We start from the raw sequence: 20,406 nt of genomic DNA, 5'->3' as shown, positions 1-20,406 counted from the left end.
TGCAGGAGAAGGACGTGATGGACACAGTGGGGTGGTTCCCTGAGCAGACTGTCCAGTTCATCTGGCAAAATGCCTCATCGCCAGATCTCACCAACAGGCACCAAGACCTCGCCTGGCTGGCGGTGAGAGGGGCCCTCCCAGTCAGAGCCCTCCTGTACGCCCGGAACGTCGTCTCCGCACCCCACTGCCCACGGGAGGACTGCAGTGAGGAGGAGTCTGTGACCCACCTCTTTGCACACTGCCAGTTCGCAAAGAGGGTGTGGAGGAGGATGGACGGGCTAGTGTCACGTTTCATCCCCAGCAGCTGCGTGACAGAGGACTCTCTGATCTACGGGCTGTTCCCGGGGACGCACACGGAGACCAACATCCGGTGCTGCTGGCAGATCATCAACTCGGTGAAAGACGCTCTTTGGTCAGCCCGAAACTTGATCATCTACCAGCACATGGAGATGTCCGTGGGAGAATGCTGCCGACTGGCACACTCTCGGCTGCAGGAGTACGTGCTGAGGGACGCACTGAAACTTGGTGCAGCCACCGCAAGGGCCCGGTGGGGAAGGACCACAGTATAGGTTTCTCCACCCGTGGGAGTGGGAGGGGTCGGTGGGCGAGGAGTATACCCCTCAACAATGAGATGCTAAGCTGAACTACTGGAGTGCCACGTGGGTGGCTATAAACACGGGTATTTTACTGAGTATAATGGAAACGTATGTAAAGGATGAAAAGTTATTGAATGGTTTATTGTATATATTTATTTTTGAATAAAGTATATTTTGAAATAAAAAAAAAAAAAAAAAAATCTGTTCTTATCAGTTTAATATCTGATACGTCCCTTATCTGGGGACCATATATTAAATTGATTTTTGGAACAGGGAGATGGAATAGGGGCTTGCTCCGTCCACTCCACGCATCGACCCGGTATTGCAGTGCCTCTGGGAACGGTGCACTCCCCTTCTGGGGAATTTCAAAGTAGCAAAGAAAAGAAAAACGACGAAAGCTCCATCAGGCGGCGGCGGCGGCACAGCAGCACAGACAAGCATGCACGCACATGGAGAGAGAGGAGAGCTGCTTGCTCTACACCTCTCCTGTGTCTGTGTCTGTCTGTCGATACAGCTCACTCACTCACTCACTCACGCAATGTGCAGACAACTCAACAACAGCACGGGCATCATATCTGGGCCGTTTGGCTAAGATCAAGTGCACATCCGGGCTGCAACCAGATCAGGTGCTGCAGGCAAGGCAGCAACTTCATGAGAGATGCCCCTTGGCATTCATTCCTGAAGCAAACTGCTCAACCGGCGCACTCATTCTGATGCCTGCTCACTCGGCTGCTGCCTGCACCAAGCACAGAAGCAGAGTGAAGTGGAGCAGGCCGAAAGACCTTTTCTGTCCCGCCACACTCGCTCCACTTCTCAGGCTCAGGCTTCTCAGCTGCTCCTTGAAGCCAACGGAGGACGCGACGGACGGACGGACGGACGGATGGACGGGCGGGCGAAGGAAGGAAGGAAGGAAGGAAGGAAGGAAGGAAGGAAGGAAGGAAGGAACGAACGATATCGAGTCACTGGCTCTGCTGCAATTTCACCAGCAGCCAGCCAGCCTGTCGGACAGGCAGGCTCGTTCAAGCGTGCCAGCAGCCAGGGCACGCGGACGGGAGGGAGGAAGGAAGGAAGGGAGGGAGGCATCCGATGGAGCCCGGCTACAGAGCAACGGGGCGCCGCCGCCGCCGGCACAACAGGGCCCGGTGCTCCTGCACCCTGCATCCTCCCCGCCTGCACCAGACTGCCAAGACTGCTGCTCTCCTGCCCAGACAGACAGACCAGCTACAAGCATCACCACCTAGCCATAGCATCAGCAAAACTCTGCCTACCTGCCCTGCCCTGGCCTGGCCTGGCCTGGCCTCCTGGCCTCCTCTGATGCGTCTGCCTGCCCCAGGCCCAAAGCCCCGCCCACCGTTCAAGGTAAGGCAGAGGCACAACCCCCCACTCCACCCACTCAGACCTCCCCAATATACATCGGCAGTGCAGTGCATCTCTAGCCTCGCTCAGAATCACGTCCCAAACCCCAAGATCACTCAAACGTCTCATGCTTACACCTACCTACTCGGCGTCCAGCTTTGGCGCACGTCTCCACAATTGCCACATCCGTCCACGTGCCCCTGCTTCACGCACGGCACTGTGCCTCCCTCCGGCAGGCATTTCGCCGATCCGTTTCCTGTTTCACAACCAAGGCATAATCAGTACCCCTTTCCTTCCACGGCGCGCACACGCGCCCACCCACTCCACCACTGAGCCATGCCGGCCAAAAACGCACCTGCAGAGCAGTGGGGCACAGGGCCGCCGTCAGCCCGCGACACATTTCCCTCCTGCCGTGCCCTCCCTCCTGTTTCTACATCCGTGCACCCACCCCGCTGCAAAACCAGTCAGTCTGCTCAGGCGTCAGCACAGAGGCATAATGAAGGGCCTCGGCCCTTCTCCCTTTACTGCCCTCTGTACAGCTTGGCAGATCCCTCAGCACTCCGTGTGCACGTGTGTCTGTGACTCTGTGTGTGTGTGTGTGTGTGTGAGAGAGAGAGATTGAGTGAGTGAGTGAGTGAGTGAGTGAGTGAGTGAGAGAGAGAGAGACAGACCCTGCCAGATCCCTCAGCATTCCATGTGTGTTTGTGTCGGTGGGTGAGAGAGACAGAGACAGAGACAGACACAGAGAGACAGACACACACACACACACAAACACACACACACACCCACCCCCACACACCCCCGTGTGCACGTGTGTCTGTGACTCTGTGTGTGTGTGAGATTGAGTGAGAGAGAGAGACAGACCCTGCCAGATCCCTCAGCATTCCATGTGTGTTTGTGTCGGTGGGTGAGAGAGACAGAGACAGAGACAGACACAGAGAGACAGACACACACACACACACAAACACACACACACACCCACCCCCACACACCCCCGTGTGCACGTGTGTCTGTGACTCTGTGTGTGTGTGAGATTGAGTGAGTGAGAGAGAGAGACAGACCGACCCTGCCAGATCCCTCAGCATTCCATGTGTGTTTGTGTCGGTGGGTGAGAGAGACAGAGACAGACACAGAGAGACAGACAGACACACACACACACCCACCCACCCCCATCCACCCTGGTAAAAAAAGGTGGTGGGGGAGCAGGGGAGAAGACACCACTGTGTCCAATGATAGCCTGTGCAGACGCAAAGTCTACAGCTTCTGTGAGATGAAACAAACTCAAGCCACTCAACAATTGTAATTCCACACACATCAAAATAAAGGCACAGAGGTGTGAATGGCTGCACTTCAGCCTTCGGCTTGGAGAGCACACCCATTGTTTCTCCTCAGGCACACCTGTAGCTGACATCTTCCTATTCCCAAGCTTGCCAGGAGGCTTTTCTGCCCGCGGACTTTGGCCACGTCCACAAACCTCGTAACCGGTCTTGAGCGGCGCACGTGGCCTCTGCCTTTGTCGCCCGGTGCAGTCCCATCCGCTCGCTCCCTCCCGGAGAGGGCAGAGCCTCCGAAGGAGACCGTTCAGCTGGATGCGCCAGCCAGCTGGGGCACGCAAAGCCGAGAGGCGCGCTCTCTTTGCCGAGTGCAGGGACGCCCTTGAAGGGCCGAGCGGCCTGCTCCCACTCCCCCTGCAGACTTTTGTGCAGACAGGACAGCGTGACCAGCCTCCCACGACCAGGAGAGCAGTGCAAGTTGAGCCAGCCTCTGAGACCGACCTGGGAGCCAGCCGAGGAAGCCGGCAGCCTTGACGTAGGCAGTGTGCCAGTGACGTAGGCGCCCGTAGGTACGGCCCCACTCCCAGATGATTGGTGGATCACTGGCAGCTTTACATAGCCTCTGACAAGTTGCACTCAGGACGGACCAGGTAGGCAACAGCTGTCCAGCACACCCACCGATCCCAGACAACCTAGGGGAGAGCTGCCAGCGGGCCAGGGCAGCAAGGTCTTTGCCAGGCCTCCTGCTTCAATCTAAACACCAGAGGCTAGGCAGGATGTAGCCGACTCAAGAGGCCGCCTGCATCGCTTCTCGGCCTTTTGGCTAAGATCAAGTGTAGTATTGGGTTGCCGGCATACCTATCCCACGTAGCAAAGTTCTTCCAGGAGAACGCCTTTGACCACAAGGCCATCAGGCAGTGGTCGGCACGAAGTGTCCTGCAGGCACTGCAGGAGAAGGACGTGATGGACACAGTGGGGTGGTTCCCTGAGCAGACTGTCCAGTTCATCTGGCAAAATGCCTCATCGCCAGATCTCACCAACAGGCACCAAGACCTCGCCTGGCTGGCGGTGAGAGGGGCCCTCCCAGTCAGAGCCCTCCTGTACGCCCGGAACGTCGTCTCCGCACCCCACTGCCCACGGGAGGACTGCAGTGAGGAGGAGTCTGTGACCCACCTCTTTGCACACTGCCAGTTCGCAAAGAGGGTGTGGAGGAGGATGGACGGGCTAGTGTCACGTTTCATCCCCAGCAGCTGCGTGACAGAGGACTCTCTGATCTACGGGCTGTTCCCGGGGACGCACACGGAGACCAACATCCGGTGCTGCTGGCAGATCATCAACTCGGTGAAAGACGCTCTTTGGTCAGCCCGAAACTTGATCATCTACCAGCACATGGAGATGTCCGTGGGAGAATGCTGCCGACTGGCACACTCTCGGCTGCAGGAGTACGTGCTGAGGGACGCACTGAAACTTGGTGCAGCCACCGCAAGGGCCCGGTGGGGAAGGACCACAGTATAGGTTTCTCCACCCGTGGGAGTGGGAGGGGTCGGTGGGCGAGGAGTATACCCCTCAACAATGAGATGCTAAGCTGAACTACTGGAGTGCCACGTGGGTGGCTATAAACACGGGTATTTTACTGAGTATAATGGAAACGTATGTAAAGGATGAAAAGTTATTGAATGGTTTATTGTATATATTTATTTTTGAATAAAGTATATTTTGAAATAAAAAAAAAAAAAAAAAAATCTGTTCTTATCAGTTTAATATCTGATACGTCCCTTATCTGGGGACCATATATTAAATTGATTTTTGGAACAGGGAGATGGAATAGGGGCTTGCTCCGTCCACTCCACGCATCGACCCGGTATTGCAGTGCCTCTGGGAACGGTGCACTCCCCTTCTGGGGAATTTCAAAGTAGCAAAGAAAAGAAAAACGACGAAAGCTCCATCAGGCGGCGGCGGCGGCACAGCAGCACAGACAAGCATGCACGCACATGGAGAGAGAGGAGAGCTGCTTGCTCTACACCTCTCCTGTGTCTGTGTCTGTCTGTCGATACAGCTCACTCACTCACTCACTCACGCAATGTGCAGACAACTCAACAACAGCACGGGCATCATATCTGGGCCGTTTGGCTAAGATCAAGTGCACATCCGGGCTGCAACCAGATCAGGTGCTGCAGGCAAGGCAGCAACTTCATGAGAGATGCCCCTTGGCATTCATTCCTGAAGCAAACTGCTCAACCGGCGCACTCATTCTGATGCCTGCTCACTCGGCTGCTGCCTGCACCAAGCACAGAAGCAGAGTGAAGTGGAGCAGGCCGAAAGACCTTTTCTGTCCCGCCACACTCGCTCCACTTCTCAGGCTCAGGCTTCTCAGCTGCTCCTTGAAGCCAACGGAGGACGCGACGGACGGACGGACGGACGGATGGACGGGCGGGCGAAGGAAGGAAGGAAGGAAGGAAGGAAGGAAGGAAGGAAGGAAGGAAGGAACGAACGATATCGAGTCACTGGCTCTGCTGCAATTTCACCAGCAGCCAGCCAGCCTGTCGGACAGGCAGGCTCGTTCAAGCGTGCCAGCAGCCAGGGCACGCGGACGGGAGGGAGGAAGGAAGGAAGGGAGGGAGGCATCCGATGGAGCCCGGCTACAGAGCAACGGGGCGCCGCCGCCGCCGGCACAACAGGGCCCGGTGCTCCTGCACCCTGCATCCTCCCCGCCTGCACCAGACTGCCAAGACTGCTGCTCTCCTGCCCAGACAGACAGACCAGCTACAAGCATCACCACCTAGCCATAGCATCAGCAAAACTCTGCCTACCTGCCCTGCCCTGGCCTGGCCTGGCCTGGCCTCCTGGCCTCCTCTGATGCGTCTGCCTGCCCCAGGCCCAAAGCCCCGCCCACCGTTCAAGGTAAGGCAGAGGCACAACCCCCCACTCCACCCACTCAGACCTCCCCAATATACATCGGCAGTGCAGTGCATCTCTAGCCTCGCTCAGAATCACGTCCCAAACCCCAAGATCACTCAAACGTCTCATGCTTACACCTACCTACTCGGCGTCCAGCTTTGGCGCACGTCTCCACAATTGCCACATCCGTCCACGTGCCCCTGCTTCACGCACGGCACTGTGCCTCCCTCCGGCAGGCATTTCGCCGATCCGTTTCCTGTTTCACAACCAAGGCATAATCAGTACCCCTTTCCTTCCACGGCGCGCACACGCGCCCACCCACTCCACCACTGAGCCATGCCGGCCAAAAACGCACCTGCAGAGCAGTGGGGCACAGGGCCGCCGTCAGCCCGCGACACATTTCCCTCCTGCCGTGCCCTCCCTCCTGTTTCTACATCCGTGCACCCACCCCGCTGCAAAACCAGTCAGTCTGCTCAGGCGTCAGCACAGAGGCATAATGAAGGGCCTCGGCCCTTCTCCCTTTACTGCCCTCTGTACAGCTTGGCAGATCCCTCAGCACTCCGTGTGCACGTGTGTCTGTGACTCTGTGTGTGTGTGTGTGTGTGTGAGAGAGAGAGATTGAGTGAGTGAGTGAGTGAGTGAGTGAGTGAGTGAGAGAGAGAGAGACAGACCCTGCCAGATCCCTCAGCATTCCATGTGTGTTTGTGTCGGTGGGTGAGAGAGACAGAGACAGAGACAGACACAGAGAGACAGACACACACACACACACAAACACACACACACACCCACCCCCACACACCCCCGTGTGCACGTGTGTCTGTGACTCTGTGTGTGTGTGAGATTGAGTGAGAGAGAGAGACAGACCCTGCCAGATCCCTCAGCATTCCATGTGTGTTTGTGTCGGTGGGTGAGAGAGACAGAGACAGAGACAGACACAGAGAGACAGACACACACACACACACAAACACACACACACACCCACCCCCACACACCCCCGTGTGCACGTGTGTCTGTGACTCTGTGTGTGTGTGAGATTGAGTGAGTGAGAGAGAGAGACAGACCGACCCTGCCAGATCCCTCAGCATTCCATGTGTGTTTGTGTCGGTGGGTGAGAGAGACAGAGACAGACACAGAGAGACAGACAGACACACACACACACCCACCCACCCCCATCCACCCTGGTAAAAAAAGGTGGTGGGGGAGCAGGGGAGAAGACACCACTGTGTCCAATGATAGCCTGTGCAGACGCAAAGTCTACAGCTTCTGTGAGATGAAACAAACTCAAGCCACTCAACAATTGTAATTCCACACACATCAAAATAAAGGCACAGAGGTGTGAATGGCTGCACTTCAGCCTTCGGCTTGGAGAGCACACCCATTGTTTCTCCTCAGGCACACCTGTAGCTGACATCTTCCTATTCCCAAGCTTGCCAGGAGGCTTTTCTGCCCGCGGACTTTGGCCACGTCCACAAACCTCGTAACCGGTCTTGAGCGGCGCACGTGGCCTCTGCCTTTGTCGCCCGGTGCAGTCCCATCCGCTCGCTCCCTCCCGGAGAGGGCAGAGCCTCCGAAGGAGACCGTTCAGCTGGATGCGCCAGCCAGCTGGGGCACGCAAAGCCGAGAGGCGCGCTCTCTTTGCCGAGTGCAGGGACGCCCTTGAAGGGCCGAGCGGCCTGCTCCCACTCCCCCTGCAGACTTTTGTGCAGACAGGACAGCGTGACCAGCCTCCCACGACCAGGAGAGCAGTGCAAGTTGAGCCAGCCTCTGAGACCGACCTGGGAGCCAGCCGAGGAAGCCGGCAGCCTTGACGTAGGCAGTGTGCCAGTGACGTAGGCGCCCGTAGGTACGGCCCCACTCCCAGATGATTGGTGGATCACTGGCAGCTTTACATAGCCTCTGACAAGTTGCACTCAGGACGGACCAGGTAGGCAACAGCTGTCCAGCACACCCACCGATCCCAGACAACCTAGGGGAGAGCTGCCAGCGGGCCAGGGCAGCAAGGTCTTTGCCAGGCCTCCTGCTTCAATCTAAACACCAGAGGCTAGGCAGGATGTAGCCGACTCAAGAGGCCGCCTGCATCGCTTCTCGGCCTTTTGGCTAAGATCAAGTGTAGTATTGGGTTGCCGGCATACCTATCCCACGTAGCAAAGTTCTTCCAGGAGAACGCCTTTGACCACAAGGCCATCAGGCAGTGGTCGGCACGAAGTGTCCTGCAGGCACTGCAGGAGAAGGACGTGATGGACACAGTGGGGTGGTTCCCTGAGCAGACTGTCCAGTTCATCTGGCAAAATGCCTCATCGCCAGATCTCACCAACAGGCACCAAGACCTCGCCTGGCTGGCGGTGAGAGGGGCCCTCCCAGTCAGAGCCCTCCTGTACGCCCGGAACGTCGTCTCCGCACCCCACTGCCCACGGGAGGACTGCAGTGAGGAGGAGTCTGTGACCCACCTCTTTGCACACTGCCAGTTCGCAAAGAGGGTGTGGAGGAGGATGGACGGGCTAGTGTCACGTTTCATCCCCAGCAGCTGCGTGACAGAGGACTCTCTGATCTACGGGCTGTTCCCGGGGACGCACACGGAGACCAACATCCGGTGCTGCTGGCAGATCATCAACTCGGTGAAAGACGCTCTTTGGTCAGCCCGAAACTTGATCATCTACCAGCACATGGAGATGTCCGTGGGAGAATGCTGCCGACTGGCACACTCTCGGCTGCAGGAGTACGTGCTGAGGGACGCACTGAAACTTGGTGCAGCCACCGCAAGGGCCCGGTGGGGAAGGACCACAGTATAGGTTTCTCCACCCGTGGGAGTGGGAGGGGTCGGTGGGCGAGGAGTATACCCCTCAACAATGAGATGCTAAGCTGAACTACTGGAGTGCCACGTGGGTGGCTATAAACACGGGTATTTTACTGAGTATAATGGAAACGTATGTAAAGGATGAAAAGTTATTGAATGGTTTATTGTATATATTTATTTTTGAATAAAGTATATTTTGAAATAAAAAAAAAAAAAAAAAAATCTGTTCTTATCAGTTTAATATCTGATACGTCCCTTATCTGGGGACCATATATTAAATTGATTTTTGGAACAGGGAGATGGAATAGGGGCTTGCTCCGTCCACTCCACGCATCGACCCGGTATTGCAGTGCCTCTGGGAACGGTGCACTCCCCTTCTGGGGAATTTCAAAGTAGCAAAGAAAAGAAAAACGACGAAAGCTCCATCAGGCGGCGGCGGCGGCACAGCAGCACAGACAAGCATGCACGCACATGGAGAGAGAGGAGAGCTGCTTGCTCTACACCTCTCCTGTGTCTGTGTCTGTCTGTCGATACAGCTCACTCACTCACTCACTCACGCAATGTGCAGACAACTCAACAACAGCACGGGCATCATATCTGGGCCGTTTGGCTAAGATCAAGTGCACATCCGGGCTGCAACCAGATCAGGTGCTGCAGGCAAGGCAGCAACTTCATGAGAGATGCCCCTTGGCATTCATTCCTGAAGCAAACTGCTCAACCGGCGCACTCATTCTGATGCCTGCTCACTCGGCTGCTGCCTGCACCAAGCACAGAAGCAGAGTGAAGTGGAGCAGGCCGAAAGACCTTTTCTGTCCCGCCACACTCGCTCCACTTCTCAGGCTCAGGCTTCTCAGCTGCTCCTTGAAGCCAACGGAGGACGCGACGGACGGACGGACGGACGGATGGACGGGCGGGCGAAGGAAGGAAGGAAGGAAGGAAGGAAGGAAGGAAGGAAGGAAGGAAGGAACGAACGATATCGAGTCACTGGCTCTGCTGCAATTTCACCAGCAGCCAGCCAGCCTGTCGGACAGGCAGGCTCGTTCAAGCGTGCCAGCAGCCAGGGCACGCGGACGGGAGGGAGGAAGGAAGGAAGGGAGGGAGGCATCCGATGGAGCCCGGCTACAGAGCAACGGGGCGCCGCCGCCGCCGGCACAACAGGGCCCGGTGCTCCTGCACCCTGCATCCTCCCCGCCTGCACCAGACTGCCAAGACTGCTGCTCTCCTGCCCAGACAGACAGACCAGCTACAAGCATCACCACCTAGCCATAGCATCAGCAAAACTCTGCCTACCTGCCCTGCCCTGGCCTGGCCTGGCCTGGCCTCCTGGCCTCCTCTGATGCGTCTGCCTGCCCCAGGCCCAAAGCCCCGCCCACCGTTCAAGGTAAGGCAGAGGCACAACCCCCCACTCCACCCACTCAGACCTCCCCAATATACATCGGCAGTGCAGTGCATCTCTAGCCTCGCTCAGAATCACGTCCCAAACCCCAAGATCACTCAAACGTCTCATGCTTACACCTACCTACTCGGCGTCCAGCTTTGGCGCACGTCTCCACAATTGCCACATCCGTCCACGTGCCCCTGCTTCACGCACGGCACTGTGCCTCCCTCCGGCAGGCATTTCGCCGATCCGTTTCCTGTTTCACAACCAAGGCATAATCAGTACCCCTTTCCTTCCACGGCGCGCACACGCGCCCACCCACTCCACCACTGAGCCATGCCGGCCAAAAACGCACCTGCAGAGCAGTGGGGCACAGGGCCGCCGTCAGCCCGCGACACATTTCCCTCCTGCCGTGCCCTCCCTCCTGTTTCTACATCCGTGCACCCACCCCGCTGCAAAACCAGTCAGTCTGCTCAGGCGTCAGCACAGAGGCATAATGAAGGGCCTCGGCCCTTCTCCCTTTACTGCCCTCTGTACAGCTTGGCAGATCCCTCAGCACTCCGTGTGCACGTGTGTCTGTGACTCTGTGTGTGTGTGTGTGTGTGTGAGAGAGAGAGATTGAGTGAGTGAGTGAGTGAGTGAGTGAGTGAGTGAGTGAGTGAGAGAGAGAGAGACAGACCCTGCCAGATCCCTCAGCATTCCATGTGTGTTTGTGTCGGTGGGTGAGAGAGACAGAGACAGAGACAGACACAGAGAGACAGACACACACACACACACAAACACACACACACACCCACCCCCACACACCCCCGTGTGCACGTGTGTCTGTGACTCTGTGTGTGTGTGAGATTGAGTGAGAGAGAGAGACAGACCCTGCCAGATCCCTCAGCATTCCATGTGTGTTTGTGTCGGTGGGTGAGAGAGACAGAGACAGAGACAGACACAGAGAGACAGACACACACACACACACAAACACACACACACACCCACCCCCACACACCCCCGTGTGCACGTGTGTCTGTGACTCTGTGTGTGTGTGAGATTGAGTGAGTGAGAGAGAGAGACAGACCGACCCTGCCAGATCCCTCAGCATTCCATGTGTGTTTGTGTCGGTGGGTGAGAGAGACAGAGACAGACACAGAGAGACAGACAGACACACACACACACCCACCCACCCCCATCCACCCTGGTAAAAAAAGGTGGTGGGGGAGCAGGGGAGAAGACACCACTGTGTCCAATGATAGCCTGTGCAGACGCAAAGTCTACAGCTTCTGTGAGATGAAACAAACTCAAGCCACTCAACAATTGTAATTCCACACACATCAAAATAAAGGCACAGAGGTGTGAATGGCTGCACTTCAGCCTTCGGCTTGGAGAGCACACCCATTGTTTCTCCTCAGGCACACCTGTAGCTGACATCTTCCTATTCCCAAGCTTGCCAGGAGGCTTTTCTGCCCGCGGACTTTGGCCACGTCCACAAACCTCGTAACCGGTCTTGAGCGGCGCACGTGGCCTCTGCCTTTGTCGCCCGGTGCAGTCCCATCCGCTCGCTCCCTCCCGGAGAGGGCAGAGCCTCCGAAGGAGACCGTTCAGCTGGATGCGCCAGCCAGCTGGGGCACGCAAAGCCGAGAGGCGCGCTCTCTTTGCCGAGTGCAGGGACGCCCTTGAAGGGCCGAGCGGCCTGCTCCCACTCCCCCTGCAGACTTTTGTGCAGACAGGACAGCGTGACCAGCCTCCCACGACCAGGAGAGCAGTGCAAGTTGAGCCAGCCTCTGAGACCGACCTGGGAGCCAGCCGAGGAAGCCGGCAGCCTTGACGTAGGCAGTGTGCCAGTGACGTAGGCGCCCGTAGGTACGGCCCCACTCCCAGATGATTGGTGGATCACTGGCAGCTTTACATAGCCTCTGACAAGTTGCACTCAGGACGGACCAGGTAGGCAACAGCTGTCCAGCACACCCACCGATCCCAGACAACCTAGGGGAGAGCTGCCAGCGGGCCAGGGCAGCAAGGTCTTTGCCAGGCCTCCTGCTTCAATCTAAACACCAGAGGCTAGGCAGGATGTAGCCGACTCAAGAGGCCGCCTGCATCGCTTCTCGGCCTTTTGGCTAAGATCAAGTGTAGTATTGGGTTGCCGGCATACCTATCCCACGTAGCAAAGTTCTTCCAGGAGAACGCCTTTGACCACAAGGCCATCAGGCAGTGGTCGGCACGAAGTGTCCTGCAGGCACTGCAGGAGAAGGACGTGATGGACACAGTGGGGTGGTTCCCTGAGCAGACTGTCCAGTTCATCTGGCAAAATGCCTCATCGCCAGATCTCACCAACAGGCACCAAGACCTCGCCTGGCTGGCGGTGAGAGGGGCCCTCCCAGTCAGAGCCCTCCTGTACGCCCGGAACGTCGTCTCCGCACCCCACTGCCCACGGGAGGACTGCAGTGAGGAGGAGTCTGTGACCCACCTCTTTGCACACTGCCAGTTCGCAAAGAGGGTGTGGAGGAGGATGGACGGGCTAGTGTCACGTTTCATCCCCAGCAGCTGCGTGACAGAGGACTCTCTGATCTACGGGCTGTTCCCGGGGACGCACACGGAGACCAACATCCGGTGCTGCTGGCAGATCATCAACTCGGTGAAAGACGCTCTTTGGTCAGCCCGAAACTTGATCATCTACCAGCACATGGAGATGTCCGTGGGAGAATGCTGCCGACTGGCACACTCTCGGCTGCAGGAGTACGTGCTGAGGGACGCACTGAAACTTGGTGCAGCCACCGCAAGGGCCCGGTGGGGAAGGACCACAGTATAGGTTTCTCCACCCGTGGGAGTGGGAGGGGTCGGTGGGCGAGGAGTATACCCCTCAACAATGAGATGCTAAGCTGAACTACTGGAGTGCCACGTGGGTGGCTATAAACACGGGTATTTTACTGAGTATAATGGAAACGTATGTAAAGGATGAAAAGTTATTGAATGGTTTATTGTATATATTTATTTTTGAATAAAGTATATTTTGAAATAAAAAAAAAAAAAAAAAAATCTGTTCTTATCAGTTTAATATCTGATACGTCCCTTATCTGGGGACCATATATTAAATTGATTTTTGGAACAGGGAGATGGAATAGGGGCTTGCTCCGTCCACTCCACGCATCGACCCGGTATTGCAGTGCCTCTGGGAACGGTGCACTCCCCTTCTGGGGAATTTCAAAGTAGCAAAGAAAAGAAAAACGACGAAAGCTCCATCAGGCGGCGGCGGCGGCACAGCAGCACAGACAAGCATGCACGCACATGGAGAGAGAGGAGAGCTGCTTGCTCTACACCTCTCCTGTGTCTGTGTCTGTCTGTCGATACAGCTCACTCACTCACTCACTCACGCAATGTGCAGACAACTCAACAACAGCACGGGCATCATATCTGGGCCGTTTGGCTAAGATCAAGTGCACATCCGGGCTGCAACCAGATCAGGTGCTGCAGGCAAGGCAGCAACTTCATGAGAGATGCCCCTTGGCATTCATTCCTGAAGCAAACTGCTCAACCGGCGCACTCATTCTGATGCCTGCTCACTCGGCTGCTGCCTGCACCAAGCACAGAAGCAGAGTGAAGTGGAGCAGGCCGAAAGACCTTTTCTGTCCCGCCACACTCGCTCCACTTCTCAGGCTCAGGCTTCTCAGCTGCTCCTTGAAGCCAACGGAGGACGCGACGGACGGACGGACGGACGGATGGACGGGCGGGCGAAGGAAGGAAGGAAGGAAGGAAGGAAGGAAGGAAGGAAGGAAGGAAGGAACGAACGATATCGAGTCACTGGCTCTGCTGCAATTTCACCAGCAGCCAGCCAGCCTGTCGGACAGGCAGGCTCGTTCAAGCGTGCCAGCAGCCAGGGCACGCGGACGGGAGGGAGGAAGGAAGGAAGGGAGGGAGGCATCCGATGGAGCCCGGCTACAGAGCAACGGGGCGCCGCCGCCGCCGGCACAACAGGGCCCGGTGCTCCTGCACCCTGCATCCTCCCCGCCTGCACCAGACTGCCAAGACTGCTGCTCTCCTGCCCAGACAGACAGACCAGCTACAAGCATCACCACCTAGCCATAGCATCAGCAAAACTCTGCCTACCTGCCCTGCCCTGGCCTGGCCTGGCCTGGCCTCCTGGCCTCCTCTGATGCGTCTGCCTGCCCCAGGCCCAAAGCCCCGCCCACCGTTCAAGGTAAGGCAGAGGCACAACCCCCCACTCCACCCACTCAGACCTCCCCAATATACATCGGCAGTGCAGTGCATCTCTAGCCTCGCTCAGAATCACGTCCCAAACCCCAAGATCACTCAAACGTCTCATGCTTACACCTACCTACTCGGCGTCCAGCTTTGGCGCACGTCTCCACAATTGCCACATCCGTCCACGTGCCCCTGCTTCACGCACGGCACTGTGCCTCCCTCCGGCAGGCATTTCGCCGATCCGTTTCCTGTTTCACAACCAAGGCATAATCAGTACCCCTTTCCTTCCACGGCGCGCACACGCGCCCACCCACTCCACCACTGAGCCATGCCGGCCAAAAACGCACCTGCAGAGCAGTGGGGCACAGGGCCGCCGTCAGCCCGCGACACATTTCCCTCCTGCCGTGCCCTCCCTCCTGTTTCTACATCCGTGCACCCACCCCGCTGCAAAACCAGTCAGTCTGCTCAGGCGTCAGCACAGAGGCATAATGAAGGGCCTCGGCCCTTCTCCCTTTACTGCCCTCTGTACAGCTTGGCAGATCCCTCAGCACTCCGTGTGCACGTGTGTCTGTGACTCTGTGTGTGTGTGTGTGTGTGTGAGAGAGAGAGATTGAGTGAGTGAGTGAGTGAGTGAGTGAGTGAGTGAGAGAGAGAGAGACAGACCCTGCCAGATCCCTCAGCATTCCATGTGTGTTTGTGTCGGTGGGTGAGAGAGACAGAGACAGAGACAGACACAGAGAGACAGACACACACACACACACAAACACACACACACACCCACCCCCACACACCCCCGTGTGCACGTGTGTCTGTGACTCTGTGTGTGTGTGAGATTGAGTGAGAGAGAGAGACAGACCCTGCCAGATCCCTCAGCATTCCATGTGTGTTTGTGTCGGTGGGTGAGAGAGACAGAGACAGAGACAGACACAGAGAGACAGACACACACACACACACAAACACACACACACACCCACCCCCACACACCCCCGTGTGCACGTGTGTCTGTGACTCTGTGTGTGTGTGAGATTGAGTGAGTGAGAGAGAGAGACAGACCGACCCTGCCAGATCCCTCAGCATTCCATGTGTGTTTGTGTCGGTGGGTGAGAGAGACAGAGACAGACACAGAGAGACAGACAGACACACACACACACCCACCCACCCCCATCCACCCTGGTAAAAAAAGGTGGTGGGGGAGCAGGGGAGAAGACACCACTGTGTCCAATGATAGCCTGTGCAGACGCAAAGTCTACAGCTTCTGTGAGATGAAACAAACTCAAGCCACTCAACAATTGTAATTCCACACACATCAAAATAAAGGCACAGAGGTGTGAATGGCTGCACTTCAGCCTTCGGCTTGGAGAGCACACCCATTGTTTCTCCTCAGGCACACCTGTAGCTGACATCTTCCTATTCCCAAGCTTGCCAGGAGGCTTTTCTGCCCGCGGACTTTGGCCACGTCCACAAACCTCGTAACCGGTCTTGAGCGGCGCACGTGGCCTCTGCCTTTGTCGCCCGGTGCAGTCCCATCCGCTCGCTCCCTCCCGGAGAGGGCAGAGCCTCCGAAGGAGACCGTTCAGCTGGATGCGCCAGCCAGCTGGGGCACGCAAAGCCGAGAGGCGCGCTCTCTTTGCCGAGTGCAGGGACGCCCTTGAAGGGCCGAGCGGCCTGCTCCCACTCCCCCTGCAGACTTTTGTGCAGACAGGACAGCGTGACCAGCCTCCCACGACCAGGAGAGCAGTGCAAGTTGAGCCAGCCTCTGAGACCGACCTGGGAGCCAGCCGAGGAAGCCGGCAGCCTTGACGTAGGCAGTGTGCCAGTGACGTAGGCGCCCGTAGGTACGGCCCCACTCCCAGATGATTGGTGGATCACTGGCAGCTTTACATAGCCTCTGACAAGTTGCACTCAGGACGGACCAGGTAGGCAACAGCTGTCCAGCACACCCACCGATCCCAGACAACCTAGGGGAGAGCTGCCAGCGGGCCAGGGCAGCAAGGTCTTTGCCAGGCCTCCTGCTTCAATCTAAACACCAGAGGCTAGGCAGGATGTAGCCGACTCAAGAGGCCGCCTGCATCGCTTCTCGGCCTTTTGGCTAAGATCAAGTGTAGTATCTGTTCTTATCAGTCCAGAAGGCGGAGGAGGAGGAGAGTTCGCGCTGACGCAGGGGTGGATCCTAATGCTGATTGGCCTCCAATCTAACACCCCATACCAGCGACGACAGCAGTGAGTTAGAAGATGGCAGCAGCGAGCAGTACATCAGCTCGAGGCCAGGGTATCAAGAACACTGTCAGGCTGACAGTGCGAGACCGGAACGGGGGCACCGGCTTCACCCGAGAGACCTTCATCCGGAAGGTCTTGCTGGATTGCTGCGGATTTACGCCCGATGACATCTACTGCGTCCAGGACTTCGCAGGCTTCTTCGATGTCACTTTCCGGCAGGCTGCAGGGTGGCAGAAGCTGTACCAGCAGCTTCAGCTGAAGGGGACAGAGGCGCCGCTGTCGCTGCTGAAAGCACAGCCCCTCTTTGCAACGGCTACGCAACAGGAAAGGACAATCACGGTGCACATGTTCAACCCGCACGTGCCAGTGGTAGATGTCCTTACGTTCCTCGCTCGGTATGTGGAGAGCGTAGGAACACCAGCAGACGTGAAGGACGGGCTGGGAATCTGGACCAGCAAACGGCAGGTGAAGGTGAAGCTGAGGTTGGATTCCAACGGCGGCATCATCCACCCCCCCTCCGTCTTTGCCATCGGAGGGAACCGAGGGTACATGGTGTACGCGGGACAACCCAGGGTGTGCCGAAACTGCGGCAAGGAAGGGCACATCGCAGCCCAGTGCAGGGTGGTGATGTGCAAGAACTGTAAAATGGAAGGCCACCTGACCAAAGACTGCACGCAGGCCAAGGCCTGCAACCTCTGCGGACAGGCCGGCCACCTGTACAGAGCCTGCCCGAAGCGTGGGGGCACCTACGCACAGGCGACCAGGGGAGGTGCTGGCCCTGAAAGGGCCCAGGCTGATGCGGACGTACCCGCCAGCGCTGCAGATGAGGCACCCGACAGGACGGAGGACGAGACCAGGGAGGAAAGTGCAAGCACCCCAAGACCTGCCACCCCACTGCAGACCCTCCAGGACCAGGCAAACGACGAGCAGGAGTCCATGGAGGAGGGGAGAGCGGAGGCGGAAACCGAATGGAAGGTCGTGAAACGAAAAAAGACCCAAAAGGCGGCGGCCAAGCGACAGAAGGCGGAGCAACGCCAGAAAAGGGCAGGGAACCACGCAGCCCCTGGTACCCTGTCCTCTTCAGAGGAGGAAGGAGTTGGGGGAGGCCAGCAGCCCCGGCGGAAGAAGCGGCTGGCAGAACAGGTGGAGAGGAGGAGAGAGAGGGGAGAAAGTCTGCTGGCCACCCCCCAAGTACAGGAGGCGGAGAGCAGCAGACGCACAGAGCTCCGGGAATCCGGGAGCAGAGCCACGGCTGGTACCCAGCAGCCGGAAGGGGAAGCAGCCCAGGAAGTCAGCAACCCCCCGGGCCCAGACCCAGAACCAGAACGGCCACACACGGAGGAGTACTACCAGCAGTACCTGAGCCCACAGGAGGTGGAAAACTTCACAAAGGCGGTGGGGATGAAGGCTCAGGATGGCAAGAGTGAGGACGGAGAGCAGCCAAAATAAAAGACTTAACGATGGCAGACCTTAAATTGGCGTGCTTGAATGTGCGAAGTTTGAAGAGTACTGGGCGATGCGTCAGCACGCTCCAGTACCTGGACACTGTAAAGGCCGATGTGACCTTCCTCCAGGAGTGTGGACTACCACATCTCCGTAACTACCGGAGGTGGTCACGGTGGTGGAAAAAAGGTTTGTCGGTATGGTCGGGGGGCAACGATTGTCGCGCTTCCGGCCTGGGGATTCTGCTGCGGGGAGGCAACTTCTCAATCACCCAAGTTAAAGAGGTGGTTGCGGGGCGCCTCCTGGTAGCAGACGTCAAATACCGGGGCACTCCGCTCCGGCTGATCAACATGTACGCCTCCCCCGTGCGGAGCGAGCGGCTGGCCGTCTTCGAGCAGCTCCCACGGCTGCTGGTGACGACCCAGCCGGTCGTTCTGGCCGGAGACTTCAATTGCACCATTGATGCGGCTGGAGGACCCGGCAGTGCCGACGGCAGGCTAGACAGTACCTCTAGACTCCTGAGGGAAATAGTGAAGACAGCCAAGCTGCGCGACGCCTTTGGCACCCCCACAGGTGGAGCACAGCCGCAAGCCACCTGGACACGATCGGACGGCTCAGCCCGCTCCCGGATCGACTTCCTCTTCCTGTCTGAGTCCCTCACGGTCAGGTCCACCGACGTCACGCCGGTGTTCTTCTCTGACCACTGCCTTCTGAGAGCCACCTGTCACTTACGGGAGGACCAGAAGGCAGGCAGGGGGACGTGGAAGCTGAACGTAAAGCTGCTGACCCCAGAGAACATCGAGGAACTAGAGAGGGAGTACACAGGTTGGAGAACCTTGAAAGCCTTCTTTGATTCCCCGGTTCACTGGTGGGAAGCCACCAAGGAGAACATTAAGAGGTTCTTCATCCGCAAGGGTATTCAGAAGGCAAGGCAGGAGCAGAGGGAACTGCGTAAACTCCAGACAGAGTTGCAGCAACTTCTCCTTCTGCAGTCGAAGGGGGTGGATGTCAGGGAGGAACTGCGAGAGGTGAAGGGCCGGCAAGCCCAGCACCTCGCCGCGGAATCCTCCAAGATCATCTTCCGATCAAGGGTCCAAACCGTGGAGCAGGACGAGACGTGCTCACGCTTCTTCTTCCAAAAGGTGCACAGGGGGAGCTCTGTGATCCACAACCTTAAGGAAGAGGACGGCTCAGTCGCGTCCTCGCAGACCGACATACTGAGGATCTGCAAGTCTTTCTATGCCGGTCTGTACGACGAAAAGGCCACAGAATCCACAGCCTCCCACAACTTCCTGTCGTCTATCACGCAGGTCTTAGACGACGGCAAGCGGGAGAGTCTGGATCGGCCACTGACCCTGGACGAGCTGACAGGCTCCATCCGTTCCTTCGGGTCGGGTAAGACTCCCGGAAGCGACGGCTTACCGGCCGAGTTGTACTCGGCTCTGTGGAACTGGATGGGCCCAGACCTGCTGGAAGTGTACAACGCTATGCTTCTGGCCGGCAGTATGTCTGAGTCCATGAGGAAGGGCATCATCACCCTCATCTACAAGCAGAAGGGGGAAAGGGAGGACATCAGGAATTGGAGACCCATCTCTCTCCTGAATGTGGACTACAAGATCCTGTCCAAGGCTATCGCCAACAGGGTCAAGTCTGCTCTGGGACAGGTGATCCACCCGGACCAAACCTGTGCTGTACCGGGCAGGAAGATCTCAGACAGCCTCGCGCTGCTGAGGGACACCATCGCCTACGTGCAGGACAGGGGGGTGGACGCCTGCCTGGTCAGCTTGGACCAGGAGAAAGCCTTCGACAGGATATCGCACACGTACATGGCGGACGTGCTCTCCAAAATGGGATTTGGGGAGGGAATCCGGAATTGGATCAGACTGCTCTACACAGACATCCGTAGTGCAGTCCAGGTCAACGGGTGGGAAACAGACAGCTTCCCCATCAGGTCTGGAGTCAGGCAGGGCTGCCCCCTCTCCCCTGTCTTGTTTGTCTGCTGCATAGAACCCTTTGTGGAAGCCATCAGGAGGGATGAGGGCATAAGAGGGGTGACGCTGCCAGGCAGTGGAGGGACCCAAGTGAAAACCTCCCTGTACATGGACGACGTCGCCGTCTTCTGCTCTGATCCGAGGTCAGTTCGCAGGTTGATTGGCACCTGCGAACAGTTCGAGCTAGCGTCGGGGGCCAGGGTCAACCGCACGAAGAGCGAAGCCATGCTCTTTGGCAACTGGCCCGACCGATCCAGCGTCCCCTTCACCA

General features: G+C 57.5%; 5 pseudogenes; all 5 read left to right on the top strand.

Annotated features, from left to right (window-relative positions):
* Positions 1-744: 744 nt before the first annotated feature.
* LOC140205602 (U2 spliceosomal RNA) lies at positions 745-949 on the top strand (annotated as a pseudogene).
* A 3,967-nt stretch (positions 950-4,916) lies between these two features.
* LOC140205601 (U2 spliceosomal RNA) lies at positions 4,917-5,121 on the top strand (annotated as a pseudogene).
* Positions 5,122-9,088: 3,967 nt separating this feature from the next.
* Positions 9,089-9,293, top strand: LOC140205600 (U2 spliceosomal RNA; annotated as a pseudogene).
* A 3,975-nt stretch (positions 9,294-13,268) lies between these two features.
* On the top strand, positions 13,269-13,473 carry LOC140205599 (U2 spliceosomal RNA; annotated as a pseudogene).
* A 3,080-nt stretch (positions 13,474-16,553) lies between these two features.
* On the top strand, positions 16,554-16,688 carry LOC140205613 (U2 spliceosomal RNA; annotated as a pseudogene).
* The last annotated feature ends 3,718 nt before the right edge of the window (positions 16,689-20,406 follow it).

This window comes from Mobula birostris, chromosome 11 (genome assembly GCF_030028105.1).
Source record: "Mobula birostris isolate sMobBir1 chromosome 11, sMobBir1.hap1, whole genome shotgun sequence".
Taxonomy (NCBI): Eukaryota; Metazoa; Chordata; class Chondrichthyes; order Myliobatiformes; family Myliobatidae; genus Mobula; species Mobula birostris.
This window is presented reverse-complemented; position numbering and strand designations above follow the sequence as displayed.